At 39.8% G+C, this 23,539-nt stretch overlaps 2 non-coding genes and 13 pseudogenes across 2 annotated transcripts; all 15 read left to right on the top strand.

Annotated features, from left to right (window-relative positions):
* The first annotated feature begins 16,703 nt into the window (after positions 1-16,703).
* TRNAS-UGA (transfer RNA serine (anticodon UGA)) lies at positions 16,704-16,785 on the top strand. Its single transcript has one exon. It is a non-coding gene; the product is annotated as a tRNA-Ser (tRNA).
* A 3,495-nt stretch (positions 16,786-20,280) lies between these two features.
* LOC142131582 (5S ribosomal RNA) lies at positions 20,281-20,399 on the top strand. The gene has a single exon (XR_012686434.1). It is a non-coding gene; the product is annotated as a 5S ribosomal RNA (ribosomal RNA).
* Positions 20,400-20,494: 95 nt separating this feature from the next.
* Positions 20,495-20,612, top strand: LOC142129409 (5S ribosomal RNA; annotated as a pseudogene).
* A 78-nt stretch (positions 20,613-20,690) lies between these two features.
* On the top strand, positions 20,691-20,809 carry LOC142136709 (5S ribosomal RNA; annotated as a pseudogene).
* Positions 20,810-20,891: 82 nt separating this feature from the next.
* On the top strand, positions 20,892-21,009 carry LOC142135581 (5S ribosomal RNA; annotated as a pseudogene).
* A 92-nt stretch (positions 21,010-21,101) lies between these two features.
* On the top strand, positions 21,102-21,220 carry LOC142135532 (5S ribosomal RNA; annotated as a pseudogene).
* Positions 21,221-21,311: 91 nt separating this feature from the next.
* On the top strand, positions 21,312-21,430 carry LOC142125021 (5S ribosomal RNA; annotated as a pseudogene).
* An 89-nt stretch (positions 21,431-21,519) lies between these two features.
* On the top strand, positions 21,520-21,638 carry LOC142136201 (5S ribosomal RNA; annotated as a pseudogene).
* A 91-nt stretch (positions 21,639-21,729) lies between these two features.
* LOC142132205 (5S ribosomal RNA) lies at positions 21,730-21,848 on the top strand (annotated as a pseudogene).
* A 93-nt stretch (positions 21,849-21,941) lies between these two features.
* On the top strand, positions 21,942-22,060 carry LOC142132347 (5S ribosomal RNA; annotated as a pseudogene).
* A 266-nt stretch (positions 22,061-22,326) lies between these two features.
* On the top strand, positions 22,327-22,445 carry LOC142131375 (5S ribosomal RNA; annotated as a pseudogene).
* A 90-nt stretch (positions 22,446-22,535) lies between these two features.
* LOC142129376 (5S ribosomal RNA) lies at positions 22,536-22,654 on the top strand (annotated as a pseudogene).
* An 81-nt stretch (positions 22,655-22,735) lies between these two features.
* LOC142124954 (5S ribosomal RNA) lies at positions 22,736-22,854 on the top strand (annotated as a pseudogene).
* Positions 22,855-22,931: 77 nt separating this feature from the next.
* Positions 22,932-23,050, top strand: LOC142136174 (5S ribosomal RNA; annotated as a pseudogene).
* A 479-nt stretch (positions 23,051-23,529) lies between these two features.
* Positions 23,530-23,539, top strand: part of LOC142136570 (5S ribosomal RNA) — a 118-nt pseudogene continuing 108 nt past the window's right edge.

Raw genomic sequence — 23,539 nt, 5'->3', positions numbered from 1 at the left:
TGTCAACTCGCAATCTCTGGCTCCGAGTTCCGTCAATGAAATTGGCTCCCCGGTTTATTGGTTCATTTGCTGTATCTCAAGTCATCAACCCTGTTTCTTACAAACTCTCATTGCCTCCTTCCCTCAGAATCCATAACACCTTCCACATCTCTCTGCTGAAAACTCTAGTCCTCAGCGAATTCTTCAAAGAACCTGTTTCTCCTCCACCCATCAAGAACTCTCTGGGGGATGAGTTCGAAATAGAGAGAATTCTGAAGATTCGCTTTGTCCGAGGTAACCCTCAATATCTTGTGCATTGGAAAGGCTATGGCCCTGAGGAAAGATCCTGGATTCCGGAGGACGATCTTCATGCTCCCCTTCTTGCCAAATTCCTGGAGAGGACGGACCCTTCTTCGAGGGAGAGGAAGAGGGGGGGTACTGTCAGGTGCCATCCCCGCTGAGCCTTGTCAGCTGGGGAACGGAAGCCCTCCTTCCTTCCGGCCGCAGCAGGCAACAGAAGCGCTGTGGCTTCCGCTGCAGAGTCCAGTCGGGCGCATGCGCCCTGTCTCGTCCCGTTGCCAGGCAACGGGACGCTATCTGCCCCGCTGGATCCCCGCCTCCTGGCGCCTCCAATCATCAGCTAGTCGCATCTATTTAAACCTGGCTCTGGCGCCATTAGGGTGCCATAGTAACAGGTTTATCCTAGTATCCTGGTTCCTGCTTCCTTGTCCCTCATTGTGCCTATAATTCTGCTCTCCGTGTGACCCGGCTTGGCGACCATCCTATTGTCTGTGACCCATCTTGTTCTTCTACTTAGGCTTGCTGACCATTCTCCCGGATTCTCCCTGGTACCGTACATTTCTGATTGGCTTTGACCCGGACCATCTGACCCTTCTACTCTACACCTGCAACTGGCTAGTAGGACTGCGACCTGCGTACCCTGTGCAGTGAAGTCCAAACCCCCTTGCGGGGGTCCCTGGCGAACACCAGGGGTACGTTAGACTCCGCACCTGCTAGTTCAGTGGTGCTAATACCGGTTAGTGTTCTGTTCCGTATACTCCTCAGAAGGCCTGCGGCCTGACAACTTGGTATGATCAAGGCGCGCATGCCAGAGTGTTTGAGTTACAGCAGAAGGTCCTTGTTCTGATGTCCACGCACCAGAACAAGCTCCATGCTGCCTGGGCTGGACTGTACACAGTCTCAAAATGCCAGAGCAACATCACATATGTGGTGTCATTTGAAAGTGACAGTAGGCGGCAGCGGACATACCACGTAAATATGTTGAAGGCATACAATGAGCGTGTGGAGTCGGTAGCAGCAGTTTGCTGCTTACCAACTTAGGGACCAGGAAGTGACCCACTATCTGACCTCCTCGTAGATGCCAGAGGTGAAGGTGGTGTAGAGGAAGTGGGCTGGGATGAGCAGTTGAGTGCCCACAAGAGGGAGCAGCTTGAGGCAGTGCTGTGGCCCTTTGCGACTCAGTTCAGTAGAAAGGACGGTCGGACTTCCTTGGTGATGCACCACGTGGACACTGGTGAGCATAGGCCAGTTAGGCAACCCGCTTACCGGGTCTCACCAGTGGCCAAGGAGAGTCTAGGCAGGGAGATGTGGGGGCTGCTTGATCTAGGTGTGATCCAGCCATTGCACAGTCCATCTGCTTCCTCCGGTGTATTGATTCCCATGAATGATAAGGTGTTTTTGTGTATACTTCCTCCAGTTGAATAATGTGCCCATGTCTGACAGCTACCCCTTGCCCTGTATTAACGCTTTTGTAGATGAATTGGACAGTTTAGGGTTACCTAGAAGACATTTCCATTTTCAGTAAGTTTTGGGAAGATAATCTGGAACAAATAGGGCTGGCATTAGGGAAGATTGGGTGGGCATGATTAACTGTTAGGGCAGAGAAGTGCCAGAGGGGGATGTCAGAGGTACAGTTCCTGGGTCATGGTGTGGAGGGAGGTAGGGTTAGGTCAGAACCAGCTAAGGTAGAGACAATCCGAGACTGGCCCCAGTCCATGACCCAGTGACATGTACTGGCATTCTTAACCACTGCAGGGTACTACAGACGTTCTGTCCCAGACTTTAGTACTGTAGCAAATCCCCTGACAGATCTCACCAAGAAGAAACTCCCCAAAGTAGTTGACTGGACATCCGCTTCTGAGCTGGCATTTCAGTCGTTAAATAAAGCTCTGGTTCGTGCTCCAGTTCTATTGACACCCAATTATGACAAGGACTTTATTGTGCAAACTGAAGGGTCACAGTATGGACTGGGAGCAGTATTTAGCAAGGTGGGGCCAGATGGGCAGGAGCACCCTGTGGCCTATTTGAGCAGAAAACTGTTAAACTGGGAGGTGGGGTATGCCACAATTGAGAAGGAATGCTTGGCCATTGTGTGGGCAGTGAGAAAGCTTCAACCTTATTTGTATGGATGAAATTTTACTGTGGTGACTGATCATAATCCTTTAAAGTGGCTACAACACACCTCAGGGGAAAATGGCAGATTGTTGCGCTGGAGCCTTGCCCATCAAATTTATGACTTTCACATAATTCACAAGCAAGGAAAGGCTCACAGCAATGCAGATGGACTGTCTCGGCAGGAAGAGTCAGATCCCTCGGGTCACCCCCTGGTAACCCTAAGAATTGCGGGACCAGGAGCCAAATCGTTGGGACATAGCAAGCTGGTTTCCCGCATGGACAAGGAGGGGAGGAGTGTGACTGGATCACTTATAAATAACTAATGGTATACATTTATTTAAAGAAAATAGTGGAGGGCGTTTATTTATATAAATGCAAATTTAATTATTTTTTATATTGTGTGTATGTTGGTAAAGGAGATATCTTTATTTCTGAGACCAGGGGAAGAAATTTGTTTGTTTTAACTTTGCTAGAGGAAATGCAGTTTATGTCTGATACAATAAGCCTTTGTTGAGGACTTCTTTTGTGTATCTTAGAGTAGGGAAATGACTTGGGGTTTAGAAACTTTCTTTAAGAATATGTATTCTGCAGCTGTCTGAAGAAAGGACCCATGCTAATATGATGTTAATTAGACCTTTTGATGTGTGAGGGTCCAGCAAATCTGTGAGGGTCCAGGAAATCTAGTAGCACGTCTAATTAAAGCTTCCTGTGCCTACAGGAATCTTTAATTAGACGTGCTACTAGATTTCCTGCGTCCAAAATTAGTAAATCCATGTTTGGGTAAACAAATTGCATCCTAATTCTAAAAATAGCTCAGACCTCAGGGGCTGGCTTACCCTGTGAGGCTGTGATTAAAATCTGCATAAAAGGCACTGTCTTGTATTGAAAATTGTTATTCCTGCTTCATCTGACCTGCTCCCTGGTACCTTCAACCAGGGTGAGCAAATAAACATCACTTGCTTCAAAGACCTGCTTGGAAACTTTTCTATCCTGTGACCTAAAGATTAGACCCAAAATTTAATCCTTTCCCGGCTGTTTCTGAGTTTTGGACCCAGCATTCAGTACCACCGCTCTTCGCGCTACCCAGCAGCTCTGGCCAGTGTGATAGGCCAGATGGGATCCATCCACAGCAACCCTGATCCTGATTGGAAGAGGTCAGGAGTACTAGCCCAGGTACACCAGCAACGGGGTACACTCACAGTGTCAGTTACCCAGAAGAAACCCGGTACTGGATGCCAGTAAGGAGTAGAGTGGTGGCATCATTTGTAAGCCCCTCCTACTGCGGTTAGAGTGCGGGCTAATGGGATACGAGGAATGACGAGTAGGCATTTTGCCAATAGGTATGGAAGGGATTTGCGAGTGACGTGAGCTCACCCACAGTGAGAACAGGGTTGAAATTGGAAAGTATATAATTAGAGTTACCTAAAAATGAGCCGTCGTTTGCTCATAGAGAACTACGTGTCCTGGCAGAGGGCATAGATAGAATGGAACGGCCTAGAGGACGGTCCATATCTAATGAGCTAAAACTACTGGCCTATCAAAGGGTGCGCCGCTATATATGGTTGCGGTTTCACCACCTGTGTTTTATAGTATAGCTCCAGCACTGCTGGACCGATATGTTGCGGTGTCAGCCACAGCTCTTGGAGGAGCTAAGGGAAGTGATCAGGAGAAGTGAGTTTTGTAGTAATCGGATTAAAAAAAACTAACATATTTAAACCTTGACAAAATGAGGTTGCAATGCGAGGGGTGCAAATGAGTTGATTATTTTGCACATGCGAAAAATAGTGGCTGTTTTTGCATGTAGGACACAATTTAATAAAAATACTTGCTTTATTTTTACACTGACTTTCTATGTTGATCTTTCATGCCCTACCCCAATTATAAATCTGTCCCAACATTTTAAATTTAACCCCCCCCACTAATTCAACATGGTTTGGCCCATGTGAAAAGGGACCCTTTTTTACATTCAGGCAAAGATTGTTTATATATCAGTGGTGGAAATGTTATATTAGTTATACAACTGAAAAATAATTGTTTGGCAACTCTCAAACTTGGGCTAAGCTGAATGACACATATTATAATGAAATCCCTGCTGGAATATGTCCTGCCGACCTGTCAATGATTCTGACATTATTATAAACTGTTATGAGCGTTTTGTCGCTATCCAATAACGATTGACGAATCTCGATTTGTGTTTCCAACGCACAAAGATTTATTCTCAAAAAGTAGCAGAATATATTCAAGCGAAATAATAATAAGTACAGCCGTTACTTATCGCAGGCGCTTTGGATACAGTGAACAGTCATTCAGTCCTGAAGTCTGTGGTCAAGGTAACTGAACACTACATGAGAGCTACTGCTTATATGCAAACAGAGATACAGTGAAACAATGCAGATGGTATAGCTTGCTTCTATTGGTCCAGGCATCAGGAAGGTCCAGGGGGTTACACATCATAGGCTGATTCAATCTAAGGAATCCAAAGGTGGGGGTCTCTCCAGGGGATGAGCTCTGTTCTTCCTGCCAAACTCAAATTACAATCAATCCATTAGCATTTGACAGTTAATATCATATTAAAGGTTTATTCCCTAACATCAATAACTAGAGTATGCAATATGCGATCTCTTCGCCGAATGCACCGAACAGCTGCTGATGTAAAGGGGATTAATATGATATTAGACATGACACATTTCCTTTAACCTGAACCATATGTATCACTAATATGCATATAACTTATAATATTACACATAAACACTACTATATTTTGACATAAATAACTATGTGTTGCAACTACGATTAATGTGTACTATATACAAATGTGTGTGTTGGTACGAATGTATACTAAAGTATAAAAACTGTTATTACGCATCATTTTAGACAAAGACGATCAAGTTTGCTCGATGTCAATTGAAATGACTTTATCCAATTTGCTGACTTCGACAAAACATAAATTATTTAAATAATTGCACTGTAATAATGATCTTTCTAATACCCTAAGTCACATAAACCAAACCCATCTATTGTCCATGGTCATCTGTAAGTGGTGTGTGTGTGTGTAGTACAGTAGAGGTGTAGTATGAGGGGGTAAGTGAAATTCTGCAGTGCATTGCTGAAGAAGTGTAGTGTGAGGGGGTATGTGCAGTACTGTAGGGGTTTATTGTGAGGGGGTAGGTGCAGAGCTGTAGGGGTTTATTGTGAGGGGGTAGGTGCAGAGCTGTAGAGCTTTAGTGTGTAACTGTAGTGTGAGGTGAGGTGAGGTGTGAGGGTGTAGATGCAGTGCGGTAGAGATGTTGTGTGGGTGGGGTAGGTGCAGCGCTGTAGTGGTGTGGAGTAAGTGGGAAGGTGCTGAGCTGAAGAGGTGTCATGTGAGGGGTTAGGTGCAGTGCTGTAGGGGTATAGTGTGAGGGTGTTGGTAGAAGTGTGAGGATTGTAGTGTAGTCAAGGTGTAGTGTGATTGGGTAGGTGAAGTTCTGTAGTGCATTGCTGTAGAGTTGTAGTGTGAGGGAGTAGGTGCAATACTGTTGTAGTGTATTATAAAGGGATATGTGCATTGCTGTATAGGTGGAGAGTGAGAGGGTAGTTGCAGTGCTGTGGGGGTGTAGTGTGAGGAGGTAGCTGGAGTGCTGTAGGGGTGTAGTTTGAAGGTGTAGATCAGGGTTGTCCAACCAGCGGCCCGCGGGTCGCATGCGGCCCAGCACGCCTGTAAATGTGGCCCAGAAGGAGTTTTGGTTGTGGCAAGGGAGCAGCGCTCAATAATGGAAAAAAAAAATCCTGCAAAAAAAAAAGAAAAGAAACTACTTACCTTGCGGTCGCGCGGTCCCATCAGCTGGTACTCCGGCTCCCTCCTTTGTCTCCTCCTCCGTGCGGTGCTCGCAGTGAATGTTTGGCGTGATGTCATCACACCCAACATCCATTGCGGAGCGCAGCACAGAGGAGACACCCGCGTGAGAAAAAACAATCAGCAGCACAGAATTGGAGAAAAGAAGAGAAGAGGACAGGAGAACAAGCCGATTAAAAGGTAAGTTAAGGGGGATTTTTTTTATTATTTCATGGGACGCTGACAAGTGAATAAAAGTCACCTGGTCCTGGAGCATCATGGACCTTATCTCCCTGCTACATACTTCTACTTGTATTACTAATGGGGCATTTTATATTATTCTCTTTGGCCCATTTTAAGTTGTTATCCCTTAACTAACATAGTGGTGTAATTATCAAAACAGGTCACAATTTGGGGTCACAGTGGTGTATATGTCAGGTACCGCAGGCCTGGTCAGGGTAACCTGATATACAATGCCTGGCTTAAATACTATTGCATCGAAACAATACAAAAGGTGATTATAGTATAATAACTAGAGAGGATTTTTTGAACAGGGAGATTGAAAGGTAAGTATAGGGGTATTTGAAAAAAAAGTGATATCTATATATATATAAATATATATATATATATCTCACTTTTTTTCTCATATATATATGTTAACTATGTTTTCTATGGTTTTTTGGATGATCTGCTATCGTTATTGTTAGTGTATCTTATGTACGGCCCAAACCAACTCGTCGTCTCCCAATGTGGCCCAGAGAAACTAAAAGGTTGGACACCCCTGGTGTAGATGAAGTGCGAGGGGTGTAGTAGGGTCAAGGTGTAGTGTGAGAGGGTAGGTGCAGTACTATAAAGATATAGTGGGAGGGAGAAGGTGCAGTGCTGTCGAGGTGTAGAGTAAGGTGGTACATGCAGTGCCGTAGTGAAAAGGGGTAGCTGCAGTGCTGTAGAGGTGTAGTTTTAAAGGGGCACACAGTACACCTCTACAGCACTGCACCTTCCCCTTCAAACTACACCACTACTACACTGCACCTACCTCCTCACAATACATCTCTACAATAATGCACTACAGAACTTCACCTACTCCGTCACGCTACACCTCTACAGCACTGCACCTAACCCCCTCAAATGACAGAGCTGCACTATACACCTCATACTACACCTCTAGAGCTCCTCGCTACATCCCCAAAACTACACCTCTGTATAGTATTACAGTGAGAAGAGGTAGGTGCAGTGCTCTAGACAAGGAGTGTGAGTGGGCAGGTGCAATGTAGTAGTGGTGTAGTTTGAAGGGGTAGGTGCAGCGCTGTAGAAGTGTGTGTGTGTGTGTGTGTGTGTGTGTGTGTGTGTGTGAGGAGCTAAGGGTAGTCTTAAAACTACACCACAGGTCTATTGTCATTTTCCATTGAAATCATTCCATTTTCTCCACTCCTGCACCTAAACTTCTTACTCACTCGTGGAAGCAATGACTTACATGAATTATTTTACATAATTCTTGTCTAGGATGACATTACCAACATTGTGCACAATTATCAGCTTTCCGCAGGTCCATTGTCTTTTCCCAATGAAATAAATGCATTTTCTCCTCTTCTGCATGTAAACTTCTAGCTCTCTCATGGAAGCAATGATTTACATAAATCATTTTACAACATTTTTGTCTATGATGACATTACCAACATTGTCCACAATTTTCAGCTTCCTACAGGTCCATTGTCATTTCCCATTGAAATAAATGCATTATCTCCACTCCTAAGCTTCTTACTTACTCTTGGAAGCAATGACTTACGTAAATCATTTTACATAATTATTGTCCAGCATGAAATTGCCAACATTGTCCACAATTTTCAGCTTTCTACCTCTTTCTCATCAGAAGAAAACTAACAAAAAAAGCGTTGTTTCCGATTGAAATTAATGCATTTTGTCCACTTCTGTACCTAAACCTCTTCCTCTCTTGGAAACAATGGCTTACATGAATCATTGTACATAAATCTTGACTAAGATGATATTGCCAACATTGTCCACAATTTTCAACTTCCTACCTTTTTTTTCAACAGAAGAAAACTATAAAAACAGGTCCAATGTAATTTTCCTTTGAAATCAATGCATTTTCTCCACTTCAGCACCTAAACTTTTTACTCTCTCCTGGAAGCAATGACTTACATGAATTATTTTACATAATTCTTGTCTAGGATGACATTACCAACATTGTCCAAAATTGTCAGGTTCCTACAGGTCCATTGTCATTTCCCATTGAAATCAATGCATTATCTCCACTCCTGCACTTAAATTTGGAAACAATGGCTTACATGAATCATTTTACAAAATTCTTCTCTAAGATGACACTATCAACAATGTCCACAATTTTCACCTCTTTATAAACAGAAGATATCTAGCAAAACTGGTGCATTGTCATCTCCAATTAAAATCAATACATTTTGTCCACTCCTACACCTATATTTCTTACTCACTTTTGGAAACAATGACTTACATAAATCATTTCACATAATTCTTGGCTAGGATGACATTAGTAACATTGTCCACGGTTTTCAGCTTCCTACCTTTTTATCACTTGGAGAAAACTAGCAATGCAGGTACATTGAGATTTCCGATTGAAATTTATGCATTTTTCCACTCCTGCCCCTAAACTTCTTACTCGGAAGCAAAGACTTATATGAATCATTTTACATAATTCTTGTCTTGGATGAAATTTCCAACATTGTCCTCAATTATCAGCTTCCTACCTCTTTCTCAACAGAAGAAAACTAAAATTGTCCATTATCATTTCCCATTGAAATCAATGCATTTTCTCCACTCTTGCAACTAATCTTCTTACTCTCTCTGTGAAGCAATGCCTTACATCAATCACTTTACATAATTCTTATCTATGATGAATTTACCAAAATTATACACAATTTTCAGCTTCATACAGGTCCATAGTCATTTTCCAATTAAATCAATGTATTTTTTCCACTCTTGCACCTAAACTTCTAACACACTCTTGGAAGCAAAGACTTACATGAATCATTTTACGTAATTTTTGTCTAGGATGACATTACCAACATTGTCCAGAAGTTTAAGTTCAGGAGTGGAGAAATGCATTGCTTTCTATGGGAATTGAAAAATGACTGTTTTTCGCTGAGGAAGAGGTAGAAAGCTGAAAATTGTGGATAATGTTGGTAATGTCATCCTAGACAAGAATTAAGTAAAATGATTCATGTAAGTCATTGATATCAAGAGAAAGTAAGGAAAATGCATTGTTTTCTATTGTAAATGAAAAATGATTGTTTTTTGCAATCGCTCCTGCTGAGAAAAAGGTAGAGAACTGAAAATTGTGGACAATGTTGGTAATGTTATCCTAGGCAAGAATTATGTAAAATGATTCATTTAAGTCATTGCTTCCAAGAGAGAGTAAGAAATTTAAGTTCAGGAGTGGAGAAATTCATTGCTTTCCATGGGAAATGAAAAATGACTGTTTTTCGCAATTTCTCCTGCTGAGGAAGAGTTAGAAAGCTAAAAACTGTTGGACAATGTTGGTAATGTCATCCTAGAGAAGAATTAAGTAAAATGATTCATGTAAGTCAATGGTATCAAGAGAAAGTACGAAAAATGCATTGTTTTCTATTATAAATGAAAAATGATTGTTTTTTTGCAATTTCTCCTGCTGAGAAAGAGGTAGAGAACTGAAAAATGTGGACAATGTTGGTAATGTTATCCTAGGCAAGAATTATGTAAAATGATTCATTTAAGTCATTGCTTCCAAGAGAGAGTAAGAAATTTAAGATCAGGAGTCGATAAAAGCATTGATTTCTATGGAAATTGAAAAATGAGTGTTTTTCGCAATTTCTCCTGCTGAGTAACATTTAGAAACATGAAAATTGTGGACAATGTTGGTAATGTTATCCTAGACAAGATTTATGTAAAATGATTCATGTAAGTCATTGCTTCCAAGAGAGAATAGGAAGGTTAAGTTTAGGAGTGGAGAAATAAATTGCTTTCTATAGGAATTGAAAAATGAGCGCTTTTCGCAATTTTTCCTGCTAAGAAAGAGGTAGAAAGCTGAAAATTGTAGATAGTATTGGTAGTGTCATCCTAGACAAGAATTATGTAAAATAATTAATGTAAGTCATTGCTTCCAAGAGAAAGTAAGAAAAATGCATTGTTTTCTATTGTACATGAAAAATGACTGTTTTTCGCAATTTTTCCTGCTGAGAAAGAGGTAGAAAGCTGAAAATTGTGGACAATGTTGGTAATGTGATCCTAGACAAGAATTATGTAAAATGATTCATTTAATTCATTCCTTCCAAGAGAGAGAAAGAAAGTTAAGTTCAGGAGTCGATAAAAGCATTGCTTTCTATAGAAATTGAAAAATGAATGTTTTTCGCAATTTCTCTTGCTGAGTAACATTTAGAAATCTGAAAATTGTGGAAAATGTTGGTAATGGTATCCTAGACAAGATTTATGTAAAATGATTCATGTAAGTCATTGCTTTCAAGAGAGAGTAAGAAGTTTAAGTTCAGGAGTGGAGAAATTCATTGCTTTCTATGGGAATTGAAAAATGACCGCTTTTCGCAATTTTTCCTGCTGAGAAAGAGGTAGAAGGCTGAATATTGTGGACAATGTTGGTAATGTTATCCTAGACAAGAATTATGTAAAATGATTCATTTAATTCATTCCTTCCAAGAGAGAGTAAGAACGTTATGTTCAGGAGTCGATAAAAGCATTGCTTTCTATGGAAATTAAAAAATAAGTGTTTTTCAATATTTCTCCTGCTGAGTAACATTTAGAAACCTGAAAATTGTGGAAAATGTTGGTAATGTTATCCTTGACAAGATTTATGTAAAATGATTCATGTAGGTCATTGCTTCCAAGAGAGAGTAAGAAGTTTAAGTTCAGGAGTGGAGAAATTCATTGCTTTCTATGAAAATTGAAAAATTACAGTTTTTCGCAATTTTTCCTGATGAGAAAGAGGTAGAAGGCTGAATATTGTGGACAATGTTGGTAATGTTATCCTAGACAAGAATTATGTAAAACGATTCATGTAAGTCATTGCTTCCAAGAGAGAGTAAGATGTTTAAGTTCAGGAGTGGAGAATTGTATTGCTTTTTATGGGAATTGAAAAATGACTGTTTTCCGCATTTTCTCCTGCTGAGGAAGAGGTAGAAAGCTGAAAATTTGTGGAGAATGTTGGTAATGTCATCCTAGACAAGAATTAAGTAAAATGATTCATATAAGTCATTGGTTCCAAGAGAAAGTAAGAAAAATGCATTAATTCCATTGTAAATGAAAAATGACTGTTTTTCGCAATTTCTCCTGCTGAGAAAGAGGTAGAAAGTTTAAAATTGTGGACAATGTTGGTAATGTCATCCTAGACAAGAATTATGTAAAATAATTAATTTATGTCATTCCTTCCAAGAGAGAGAAAGAAAGTTAAGTTCAGGAGTTGATAAAAGCATTGCTTTCTATAGAAATTGATAACTTACTGTTTTTCGCAATTTCTCCTGCTGAGAAGGAGGTAGAAAGCTGAAAATTGTAGACAATGTTCGTTATGTCATTCTAGACAAGAATTAAGTAAAATGATTCATGTAAGTCATAGCTTCCAAGAGAGAGTAAGAGGTTTAAGTTCAGGAGTGCATAAATGCATTGCTTTCTATGGGAAAGGAAAAATGACTGTTTTTCACAACTTCTCCTGCTTAGAAGGAGGTAGAAAGCTGAAAATTGTGGACAATGTTAGTAATGTTTTCCTAGATAAGAATTATGTAAAATGATTCATGTAAGTCATTGCTTCCAAGAGAAAATAAGAAAAATGCATTGTTTTCTATTATAAATGAAAAATTACTGTTTTTCGCAATTTCTCCTGCTGAGACAGAGGTAGAAAGCTGAAAATTGTGGACAATATTGGTAGTGCTTTTCTAGACAAGAATTATGTAAAATGATTCATGTAAGTCATTGCTTCCAAGAGAGAGTAAGAAGTTTAAGTTCAGGAGTGGAGAAATTCATTGCTTTCTATGGAAATTGAAAAATTACAGCTTTTCGCAATTTTTCCTGATGAGAAAGAGGTAGAAAGCTGAATATTGTGGACAATGTTGGTTATGTCATCCTAGACAAGAATTATGTAAAATGAATCATTTAAGTCATTCCTTCCAAGAGAGAGTAAGAAATTTAAGTTCAGGAGTCGATAAAAGCATTTCTTTCTATGGAAATTGATTTATTTAAGTCATTCCTTCCAAGAGAGAATAAGAAATTTAAGATCAGGAGTGGAAATGCATAGCTTTCTATGGGAAATGAAAAATGACTGTTTTTCGCAATTTCTCCTGCTGAGAAGGAGGTAGAAAGCTGAAAATTGTGGACAATGTTGGTAATGTCATCCTATACAAGAATTATGTAAAATGATTCATGTAAGTCATAAGTAAAATGCATTGTTTTCTATTGTAAATGAAAAATTACTGTTTTTCGCAATTTCTCCTGCTGAGAAAGAGGTAGAAAGCTGAAAATTGTGGACAATGTTGGTAATGTTATCCTAGACAAGAATTATGTAAAATGATTCATTTAAGTCATACCTTTCAAGAGAAAGTAAGAAATTTAAGTTCAGTGGTCGATAAAAGCATTGCTTTCAATGGAAATTGAAAAATGAGTGTTTTTCGCAATTTCTTCTGCTGAGAAACATGTAGAAACCTGAAAATTGTGGACAGTGTTGGTAATGTTTTCCTAAACAATAAGTATTTAAAATGATTCATTTAAGTCAATGCTTCCAAGAGAGAGTAAGAAGTTTAAGTTCAAGAGTGGAGAAATACATTGCTTTCAATGGGAATTGAAAAATGACCGCTTTTCGCAATTTTTCCTGCTGAGAAAGAGGTAGAAAGCTGAAAATTGTAGATAATATTGGTAGTGTCATCCTAGACAAGAATTATGTAAAACGATTCATGTATGTCATTGCTTCCTCTAGTGTAAGAAGTTTAAGTTCAGGAGTCGATAAAAGCATTGCTTTCTATGGGAATTGAAAAATGTCTGTTTTTCACAATTTCTCCTGCTGAGGAAGAGTTAGAAAGCTGAAAATTGTGGACAATGTTTGTAATGTCATCCTAGAGAAGAATTAAGTAAAATGATTCATGTAAGTCATTGGTATCAAGAGAAAGTAAGAAAAATGCATTGTTTTCTATTGGAAATGAAAAATGACTGTTTTTTTGCAATTTCTCCTGCTGAGAAAGAGGTAGAGAACTGAAAATTGTGGACAATGTTGGTAATGTTATCCTAGGCAAGATTTATGTAAAAAAAATCATGTAAGTCATTGCTTCCAAGAGATTCTAAGATGTTAAAGTTCAGGAGTGGAGAAAAGTATTGCTTTCTATGGGAATTTAAAAATGACTGTTTTTCGAAATTTCTCTTGCTGAGAAAAAGGTAGAGACCTGAAAATTGTGGACAATGTTAGTAATGTTATCCTAGACAAGAATTATGTAAAATGATTCATGTAAGTCATTGGTTCCAAGAGAAAGTAAGAAAAATGCATTAATTCTATTGTAAATGAAAAATGACTGTTTTTCGCAATTTCTCCTGCTGAGAAAGAGGTAGAAAGCTGAAAAATGTGGACAATGTTGGTAGTGTTTTCCTAAACAAGAATTATGTAAAATGATTCATTTAAGTCATTGCTTCCAAGAGAGAGTAAGAAATTTAAGTTCAGTAGTGGAGAAATTCATTGCTTTCTATGGGAATTGAAAAGTGACCGCTTTTCGCAATTTTTCCTGCTGAGAAAGAGGTAGAAAGCTGAAAATTGTAGATAATATTGGTAGTGTCATCCTAGACAAGAATTATGTAAAACGATTCATGTATGTCATTGCTTCCAAGATAGTGTAAGAAGTTTAAGTTCAGGAGTCGATAAAAAGCATTGCTTTCTATGGGAATTGAAAAATGTCTGTTTTTCACACTTTCTTCTGCTGAGTAAAATGTAGAAAACTGAAAATTAAGGACAATGTTGGTAATGTCATCCTATACAAGAAATATGTAAAATGATTCATGTAAGTCATATCTTCCAAGAGAGAGTAAGAAGTTTAAGTTCAGGAGTGCATAAATGCATTGCTTTCCATGGGAAATGTAAAATGATTGTTTTTCGCAATTTCTCCTGCTTAGAAAAAGGTAGAGAACTGAAAATTGTGGACAATGTTGGTAATGTCATCCTAGTGAAGAATTAAGTAAAATGATTCATGTAAGTCATTGGTATCAAGAGAAATTAAGAAAAATGCATTGTTTTCTATTTTAAATGAAAAATTACTGTTTTTTGCAATTTCTCCTGCTGAGAAAGAGGTAGAGAACTGAAAATTGTGGACAATGTTGGTAATGTTATCCGAGGCAAGAATTATGTAAAATGATTCATTTAAGTCATTGCTTCCAAGAGAGAGTAAGAAATTTAAGTTCAGGAGTGGAGAAATTCGTTGCTTTCTATGGGAATTGAAAAATGACCGCTTTTCGCAATTTTTCCTGCTAAGAAAGAGGTAGAAAGCTAAAAATTGTAGATAATATTGGTAGTGTCATCCTAGACAAGAATTATGTAAAACGATTCATGTAAGTCATTGCTTCCAAGAGAGAGTAAGATGTTTAAGTTCAGGAGTGGAGAAATGTATTGCTTTCTATAGAAATTTAAAAATGACTGTTTTTCACAATTTCTCCTGCTGAGAAAAAGGTAGAGAACTGAAAATTGTTGACAATGTTGGTAATGTTATCCTAGGCAACAATATTGCAAATTGATTCATGTAAGTCATTGCTTCCAAGAGAGAGTAAGAAGTTTAAGTCCAGGAGTCGAGAAATGAATTGCTTTCTATGAGAATTTAAAAATGACCGCTTTTCTTGTAGATAAGAAAAATGCATTAATTCTATTGTAAATGAAAAATGACTGTTTTTCGCATATTCTCCTGCTGAGAAAGAGGTAGAAAGCTGAAAAATGTGGACAATGTTGGTAGTGTTTTCCTAAACAAGAATTATGTAAAATGATTCATTTAAGTCATTGCTTCCAAGAGAGAGTAAGAAATTTAAGTTCAGTAGTGGAGAAATTCATTGCTTTCTATGGAAATTGAAAAATGACCGCTTTTCGCAATTTTTCCTGCTGAGAAAGGGGTAGAAAGCTGAAAATTGTAGATAATATTGGTAGTGTCATCCTAGACAAGAATTATGTAAAACGATTCATGTGTGTCACTGCTTCCAAGATAGTGTAAGAAGTTAAAGTTCAGGAGTCGATAAAAGCATTGCTTTCTATGGGAATTGAAAAATGGCTGTTTTTTACAATTTCTTCTGCTGAGTAAGATGTAGAAAGCTGATAATTGTGGACAATGTTGGTAGTGTTATCCTAGACAAGAATTATGTAAAATGATTCATTTAAGTCATTCCTTCCAAGAGAGAGTAAGAAAGTTAAGTTAAGGAGTCGATAAAAGGAGCTTTTTCAATCCAAATTGATTGTACTTCTCTATACTGCAACAAATGTTTCCTGTCCCATTTCAAACCCAGGCACCAGAATCAACTTCTTTCACTGCTGTGAAACATTTTGCTAAGCTAGTAAGAGTTTTAAGCAGTTTTTGGGGCATACCTGAAGTGTTTCTTTTTCAATCCAAGTTGAGTGTACTTCTCTATACTGCAACAAATGTTTCCTGTCCAATTTAGACCCAGGCAACAGAAGCAACTTGTTTCACTGCTGTGAAACATTTTACTAAGCTAGTAAGAGTTTTAAGCAGTATTTGGGGCATACTTCACATTTTTTAATTTTCAGCCAAAATTGAGAGTCTGGGGTCTAAGTACATTTCCATATACTGCAAAAGTTTTCCTTTCCCATTTAGACCAGGCACCAGAAGCAACTTCTTTCACTGCTGTGAAACATTTTACTAAGCTAGGAAGAGTTTTAAGCAGTATTTGGGGCATACTTGAAGTGTTTTTTTTTCAATCAAAATTGAGTCTGAGGCTTATGTAAATTTCCATATACTGCAAATACGTTTTCATTCCGATTTCAAAACCAAGCACCAGAAGCAACTTTTCTCACCGCCTTGAGACATTTTACTAACCTAGGAAGAGTTTTAAGCAGTATTTGGGGCATACCTGAAGTGTTTCTATCAACAATAGACATCTGTCTCAAATGAACGAAAAAAGCATTTACACCACACTGAATAGTGAAATATGATTAAGGAGCATCGGTTATTTCGTCCAAGGCCAAATCTGTACCGTTGTCTGGGAAGTCATTGGTGAAATCCCCTGCCATACATCATCTATAGAAGCACTGAGCAATTCGCCACAGTGGCCACCGGAGGGCAATAAAGATAGTTTCTGTACAGACCCATGGGTACTTGCAAAAGAAAAAGCGGATATAAGGAGTACAACCTCAAATTTAGGAATCTGCCCGTCATGCAGAAATAAATAATATACTATAATACCAGGTGTCTATCATTAAACACATAAGGACAGACTGAAGTGAATGTGTCAGGTCTGCCTCTTATAGAAAATCTCAGCAGCGAAATCTTTTTGTGCTGTGATGGCAGAATGGTTAAGGTGTTGGACTTGAAATGCAATGGGGTCTCCCCGTGCAGGTTTGAACCCTGCTCGTAGCGATTCATTTTTGGGTTTTTAATCTATTAATTTACTTCAATATTTGTTCTACCTATTTAATACTTATGACTGTTACTAGTTATAGCTGGACTGAAATGTTTCACGGAAGGTCATGATTGAGTGTGACTTCAACAGTAGGTGCTTGGTGGCAATTTCAAATCTAATATATAAACAACTTCTATACTGAGTTAAGTTTAAAGAACAGGAGCAGAATTGGGGCACATTAGGTGGGTTATATTTTTATGTGCAAATCCTTAATGGGTGACCCACTTTCTCCTCAATGATGCTCTATGTGCCAATATTAGCCATATTGTGCTGCTGCGTTAGATATATAACCAGTATGCACAGTACCATACAAATCATATACTTCAGCTTTTATCATTGCATGATGAAAGTAGATCACCACATTGGACAGTGCTGAGAACAATCAGAACTAATCCAAAAAAAAAACTAAAAAATCTTGCAATTTATTCAGGCTTTACTAAACCTGTAGCCCTGTAGTCCATATTGGTATGATGGGACTTGTAGTTCCCCACTGACTGGATATCCATAGGTTGCCTACCTCTATACTAAAATGGCAAGTGTGCAGCTTTAGCAGGGCAATTGTGCTGCAAGTAATGTGTGAAAAATAGACATCTGTCTCAAAGGAACGAAAAAAGCATTTACACCACACTGAATAGTGAAATATGATTAAGGAGCATCGGTTATTTCAACCAAGGCCAAATCTGTACCGTTCTCTGGGAAGTCATCGGTGAAATCCCCTGCCTTACATCGTCTATAGAAGCACTGAGCAAATCGCCACAGTGGCCACCGGAGGGCGATAAAGATAGTTTCTGTACAGACCCATGGGTACTTGCAAAAGAAAAAGCGGAAATGAGGAGTACAATCTCAGATTTAGGAATCTGCCCATCATGCAGAAATAAATAATATACTATAATACCGGGTGTCTATCATTAAACACATGTGGATGGAATGAAGTGAATGTGGCACAATATGGCTAATATTGACACATAGAGCATCATTGAGGATAAAGTGGGTCACCCATTAAGGATTTGCACATAAAAGTATAACCCACCTAATGTGCCCTAATTCTGCTCCTGTTCTTTAAACTTAACTCATTATAGAAGTTGTTTATATATTAGATTTGAAATTGGCACCAGGCACCTACTGTTGAAGTCACACTCAATCATGACCTTCCGTGAAACATTTCAGTCCAGCTATAACTAGTAACAGTCACACGTATTAAATAGGTAGAACAAATATTGAAGTAAATGAATATATTAAAAAACCAAAAATGATTTGTTACAAGCAGGATTCAAATCTGCACGGGGAGACCCCATTGCATTTCAAGTCCAACACCTTAACCATTCTGCCATCACAGCATCACATAATTTAGCTGCTGAGATTTTCTATAAGAGGCTGACCTGACACATTCACTTCAGTCCGTCCTTATGTGTTTAATGATAGACACACCGGTATTATAGTATGTTATTTATTTCTGCATGACGGGCAGTTCCCTAATTCTGAGGTTGTACTCCTTATTTCCGCTTTTTCTTTTGCAAGTACCCATGGGTCTGTACAGAAACTATCTTTATCGCCCTCCGGTGGCCTCTGTGGCAAATTGCTCAGTGCTTCTATAGATGATGTATGGCAGGGGATTTCACCAATGACTTCCCAGAGAACGGTACAGATTTGGCCTTGGACGAAATAACCGATGCTCCTTAATCATATTTCACTATTCAGTGTGGTGTAAATGCTTTTTTCATTCCTTTGAGACAGATGTCTATTGTTGACACATTACTTGCATCACAATTGCCCTGCTAAAGCTGCACACTTGCCATTTTAGTATAGAGGTAGGCAACCTATGGATATATAGTCAATGGGGAACTACAAGTCCCATCATACCAATATGGACTACAGGGCTACAGGTTTAGTAAAGCCTGAATAAGTTGCAAGATTTTTTAGGATTTCTTTGGCATTAGTTCTGATTGTTCTCAGCACTGTCCAATGTGGTGATCTACTTTCATCTTGCAATGATAAAAGCTGAAGTATATGATTTGTATGGTACTGTGCATACTGGTTATATATCTAAAGCAGCAGCACAATATGGCTAATATTGGCACATAGAGCATCATTGAGGATAAAGTGGGTCACCCATTAAGGATTTGCACATAAAAATATAACCCACCTAATGTGCCCCAATTCTGCTCCTGTACTTTAAAGTTAACTCAGTATCGAAGTTGTTTATATATTAGATTTGAAATTGCCACCAAGCACCTACTGTTGAAGTCACACTCAATCATGACCTTCCGTTAAACATTTCAGTCCAGCTATAACTAGTAGCAGTCACAAGTATTAAATAGGTAGAACAAATATTGAAGTAAATTTATAGATTAAAACCCCAAAAATGAAATGCTACAAGTAGGGTTCAAACCTGCACAGGGAGACCCCATTACATTTCAAGTCCAACACCTTAACCATTCTGTCATCACAGCACCACATGATTTAATTTTCTATAAGAGGCTGACTTGACACATTCACTTCAGTCTGTCCTTATGTGTTTAATGATAGACACCCGGTATTATAGTATATTATTTATTTCTGCATGATGAGCAGATTCCTAAATCTGAGGTTGTACTCCTTATTTCCGCTTTTTCTTTTGCAATTACCCATGGGTCTGTACAGAAACTATCTTTATCGCCCTCTGGAGGCCACTGCGGCGAATTGCTATGTTTGTTTTATATTTTTTTACATATTCATCTGATGAGTGAATACAGAGGAGCACACTGGATAGAGAGGAGTGAACACACCAAGGATATGAAATTTATCAAAGACTGAGAATATATGGACATTTAATTCCATTTATACCAGTAGCTGGATTGTTTATCAATAGCGCCATTTCTGTTCACAATTCTGTTTAGATTATATGTTTTATAGGCACGTTGAGAGGATTGTGCACTGTGATTTGAAGTGCTGCAATTGGATAGATTGCGCAGATTACCCCAATATTTTATTGTGTTTAAGTTGCAAGATTTTTTAGTTTTTTTTTTGGATTAGTTCTCATTGTTCTCAGCACTGTCCAATGTGGTGATCTACTTTTATCATGCAATGATAAAAGCTGAAGTATATGATTTGTATGCAGAGGAGGGCTGGCAAACTTCAGCCCGGGGGGCAAGACTCGACTCAGTAGCCTATTTTAAAGGAATAAAATGCAGGTGACCCAGTGACCCAGCCCAAGCTAGCCCATTATGGGACCGGCCCGGGTGGCAGATGCCTCCCTGGCACCCAGCCCAGCCTGCCCCTGTTTGTATGGTACTGTGCATACTGGTTATATATACTGGTTATATATTAGCACAATATGGCTAATATTGGCACATCTGAGAGCAGATAAATCTAAGAATACTAGGTGCTGTAGGTTTTTTTTTTCTCTCTAGTTCCTGCTTCCTTCAATGCTGGTGTTGAGATGTATAAGAGATGTAGGTCAGTAGACAAGCAATACCTACAGCCATACCACACTGAACAAGCCCAATCTCGTCTGATCTTGGAAGCTAAGCAGTGCTGGGCCGGGTTAGTACTTGGATGGGAGGCCACCTGGGAATACCAGGTGCTTTAGGTTTTTATTTTTCCATTTATTTTTTTTCTCTCTTGTTCCTGCTTCCTTCAATGCTGGTGTTGAGATGTATAAGAGATGTAGGTCAGTAGGCAAGCAATACCTACAGCCACACCACCCTGAACAAGCCCAATCTTGTCTGATCTTGGAAGCTAAGCAGACTGGGCCTGGTTAGTACTTGGATGGGAGACCACCTGGGAATACCTGGTGCTGTAGGATTTTCTTCTCTCTTGTTTCTGCTTCCTTCAATGCTGGTGTTGAGATGTATAAGAGATGTAGGTCAGTAGGCAAGCAATACCTTTCAGCCACACCACCCTGAACAAGCACAATCTTGTCTGATCTTGGAAGCTAAGCAGGGCCGGGCCTGGTTAGTACTTGGATGGGAGACCACCTGTGAATACCCAATGCTGTTAGTTTTGGGTTTTTTCTCTCTTGTTCCTACATCCATCAATGCTGGTGTTGAGATGTCTAAGAGATGTAGGTCAGTAGGCAAGCAATACCTACAGCCACATAACCCTGAACAAGCCCAATCTCGTCTGATCTTGGAAGTTAAGCAGACTTGGTCTGGTTAGTAATTGGATGGGAGACCACCTGGGAATACCAGGTGCTGTAGGTTTTTTTTTTTTCCGTTTTTTTTCTCTCTTGTTTCTGCTTCCTTCAATGCTGGTGTTGAGATGTATAAGAGATGTAGGTCAGTAGGAAAGCAATACCTACAGCCCCACCACCCTGAACAAGCCCAAATTTGTCTGATCTTGGAAGCTAAGCAGTGCCGGGCCTGGTTAGTACTTGGATGGGAGACCACCTGGGAATACAAGGTGCTGTAGGTTTTTTTTTTTAGGTTTTTTTTCTCTCTTGTTCCTGCTTCCTTCAATGCTGGTGTTGAGATGTATAAGAGATGTAGGCCAGAAGACAAGCAATACCAACAGCCACACCACCCTGAACAAGCCCAATCTCGTCTGATCTTGGAAGCTAAGCAGGGGTGGGCCTGGTTAGTACTTGGATGGGAGACTACCTGGGCTTACCAGGTGCTGTAGGTTTTTTTTTTGGTTTTTTTTCTCTCTTGTTCCTGCTTCCTTCAATGCTGGTGTTGAGATGTATAAGAGATGTAGGACAGTATGCAAGCAACATATACAGCAACACCAAACTGAACAAGCCCAATCTTGTCTGATCTTGGAAGCTAAGCAGGGCCGGGCCTGGTTAGTACTTGGATGGGAGACCACCTGGGAATACAAGGTGCTGTAGGTTTTTTGTTTTTTTTGTTTTTTGTCTCTTGTTCCTGCTTCCTTCAATGCTGGTGTTGAGATGTATAAGAGATGTAGGTCAGTAGGCAAGCAATACATACAGCCACACCACCCTGATGAAGCCCAATCTCGTCTGATCTTGTATGCTAAGCAGGCTTGGGCCTGGTTAATACTTGGATGGGAGACCACCTGGGAATACCAGGTGCTGTAGGTTGTTTTTTTTTTTGTTTTTTTTTCTCTCTTGTTCCTGCTTCCTTCTATGCTGGTGTTGAGATGTATAAGAGATGTAGGTCAGAAGACAAGCAATACCTAAAGCCACACCACCCTGAACAAGCCCAATCTCGTCTGATCTTGGAAGCTAGGCAGCGCTGGGCCTGGTTAGTACTTGGATGGGAGAGCACCTGGGAACACCAGGTGCTGTAGGTTTTTTTTTGTTTTTTTTCCTCTCTTGTTCCTGCTTCCTTCAATGCTGGTGTTGAGATGTAGGTCAGTAAACAAGCAATACCTACAGCCACACTACCCTAAACAAGCCCAAACTTGTCTGATCTTGGAAGCTAAGCAGCGCCAGGACTGGTTAGTACTTGGATGGGAGAGAACCTGGGAACACCAGGTGCTGTAGGTTTTTTTTTTTCCTCTCTTGTTCCTGCTTCCTTCAATGCTGGTGTTGAGATGTACGTCAGTAAACAAGCAATACCTACAGCCACACTACCCTAAACAAGCCCAAACTTGTCTGATCTTGGAAGCTAAGCAGGGCCAGGCCTGGTTAGTACTTGGATGGGAGTCCTCCTGGGAATACAAGGTGCTGTAGGTTTTTTTTTTCCGGTTTTTTTCTCTCTTGTTTCTTCTTCCTTCAATGCTGGTGTTGAGATGTATAAGAGATGTAGGTCAGTATGCAAGCATCATATACAGCAACACCACACTGAACAAGCCCAATCTTGTCTGATCTTGGAAGCTAAGCAGGGCTGGGCCTGGTTAGTGCTTGGATGGGAGACCACCTGGGAATACCAGGTGCTGTAGGTTTTTTTTTTTTCTCTCCTGTTCCTGCTTCCTTCAATGCTGGTGTTGAGATGTATAAGAGATGTAGGTCAGAAGACAAGAAATGCCTAAAGCCACACCACCCTGAACAAGCCCAATCTCATCTGATCTTGGAAGCTAAGCAGGGATGGGCCTGGTTAGTACTTGGATAGGAGAGCACCTGGGAACACCAGGTGCTGTAGGTTTTTTTTTTTTTTTTTTCCTCTCTTGTTCCTGCTTCCTTCAATGCTGGTGTTGAGATGTAGGTCAGTAAGCAAGCAATACCTTCAGCCACACTACCCTAAACAAGCCCAAACTTGTCTGATCTTGGAAGCTAAGCAGGGCCGGGCCTGGTTAGTACTTGGATGGGAGTCCCCCTGGGAATACAAGGTGCTGTAGGTTTTTTTTTTTCCCGTTTTTTTTCTCTCTTGTTTCTGCTTCCTTCTAATCTGGTGTTGAGATGTATAAGAGATGTAGGTCAGTAGGCAAGCAACACCACACTGAACAAGCCCAATCTCATCTGGTCTTGGATGCTAAGCAGGGTTGAGCCTGGTTAGTACTTTGCATGGGAGACCACCTGGGAAAACCAGGTGCTGTAGGTTTTTTTTCTCTCTTGTTTCTGCTTCCTTCAATGCTGGTGTTGAGATGTATAAGAGATGTAGGTCAGTAGGCAAGCAATACCCTTCAGCCACACCACCCTGAACAAGCACAATCTTGTCTGATCTTGGAAGCTAAGCAGTGCCGGGCCTGGTTAGTACTTGGAAGGGAGACCACCTGGGAATACCCAATGCTGTTAGTTTTGGTTTTTTTCTCTCTTGTTCCTGCTTCCTTCAATGCTGGTGTTGAGATGTCTAAGAGATGTAGGTCAGTAGGCAAGCAATACATACAGCC

The sequence above is a fragment of the Mixophyes fleayi genome, chromosome 1, assembly GCF_038048845.1.
Source record: "Mixophyes fleayi isolate aMixFle1 chromosome 1, aMixFle1.hap1, whole genome shotgun sequence".
Classification (NCBI taxonomy): Eukaryota; Metazoa; Chordata; class Amphibia; order Anura; family Limnodynastidae; genus Mixophyes; species Mixophyes fleayi.
This window is presented reverse-complemented; position numbering and strand designations above follow the sequence as displayed.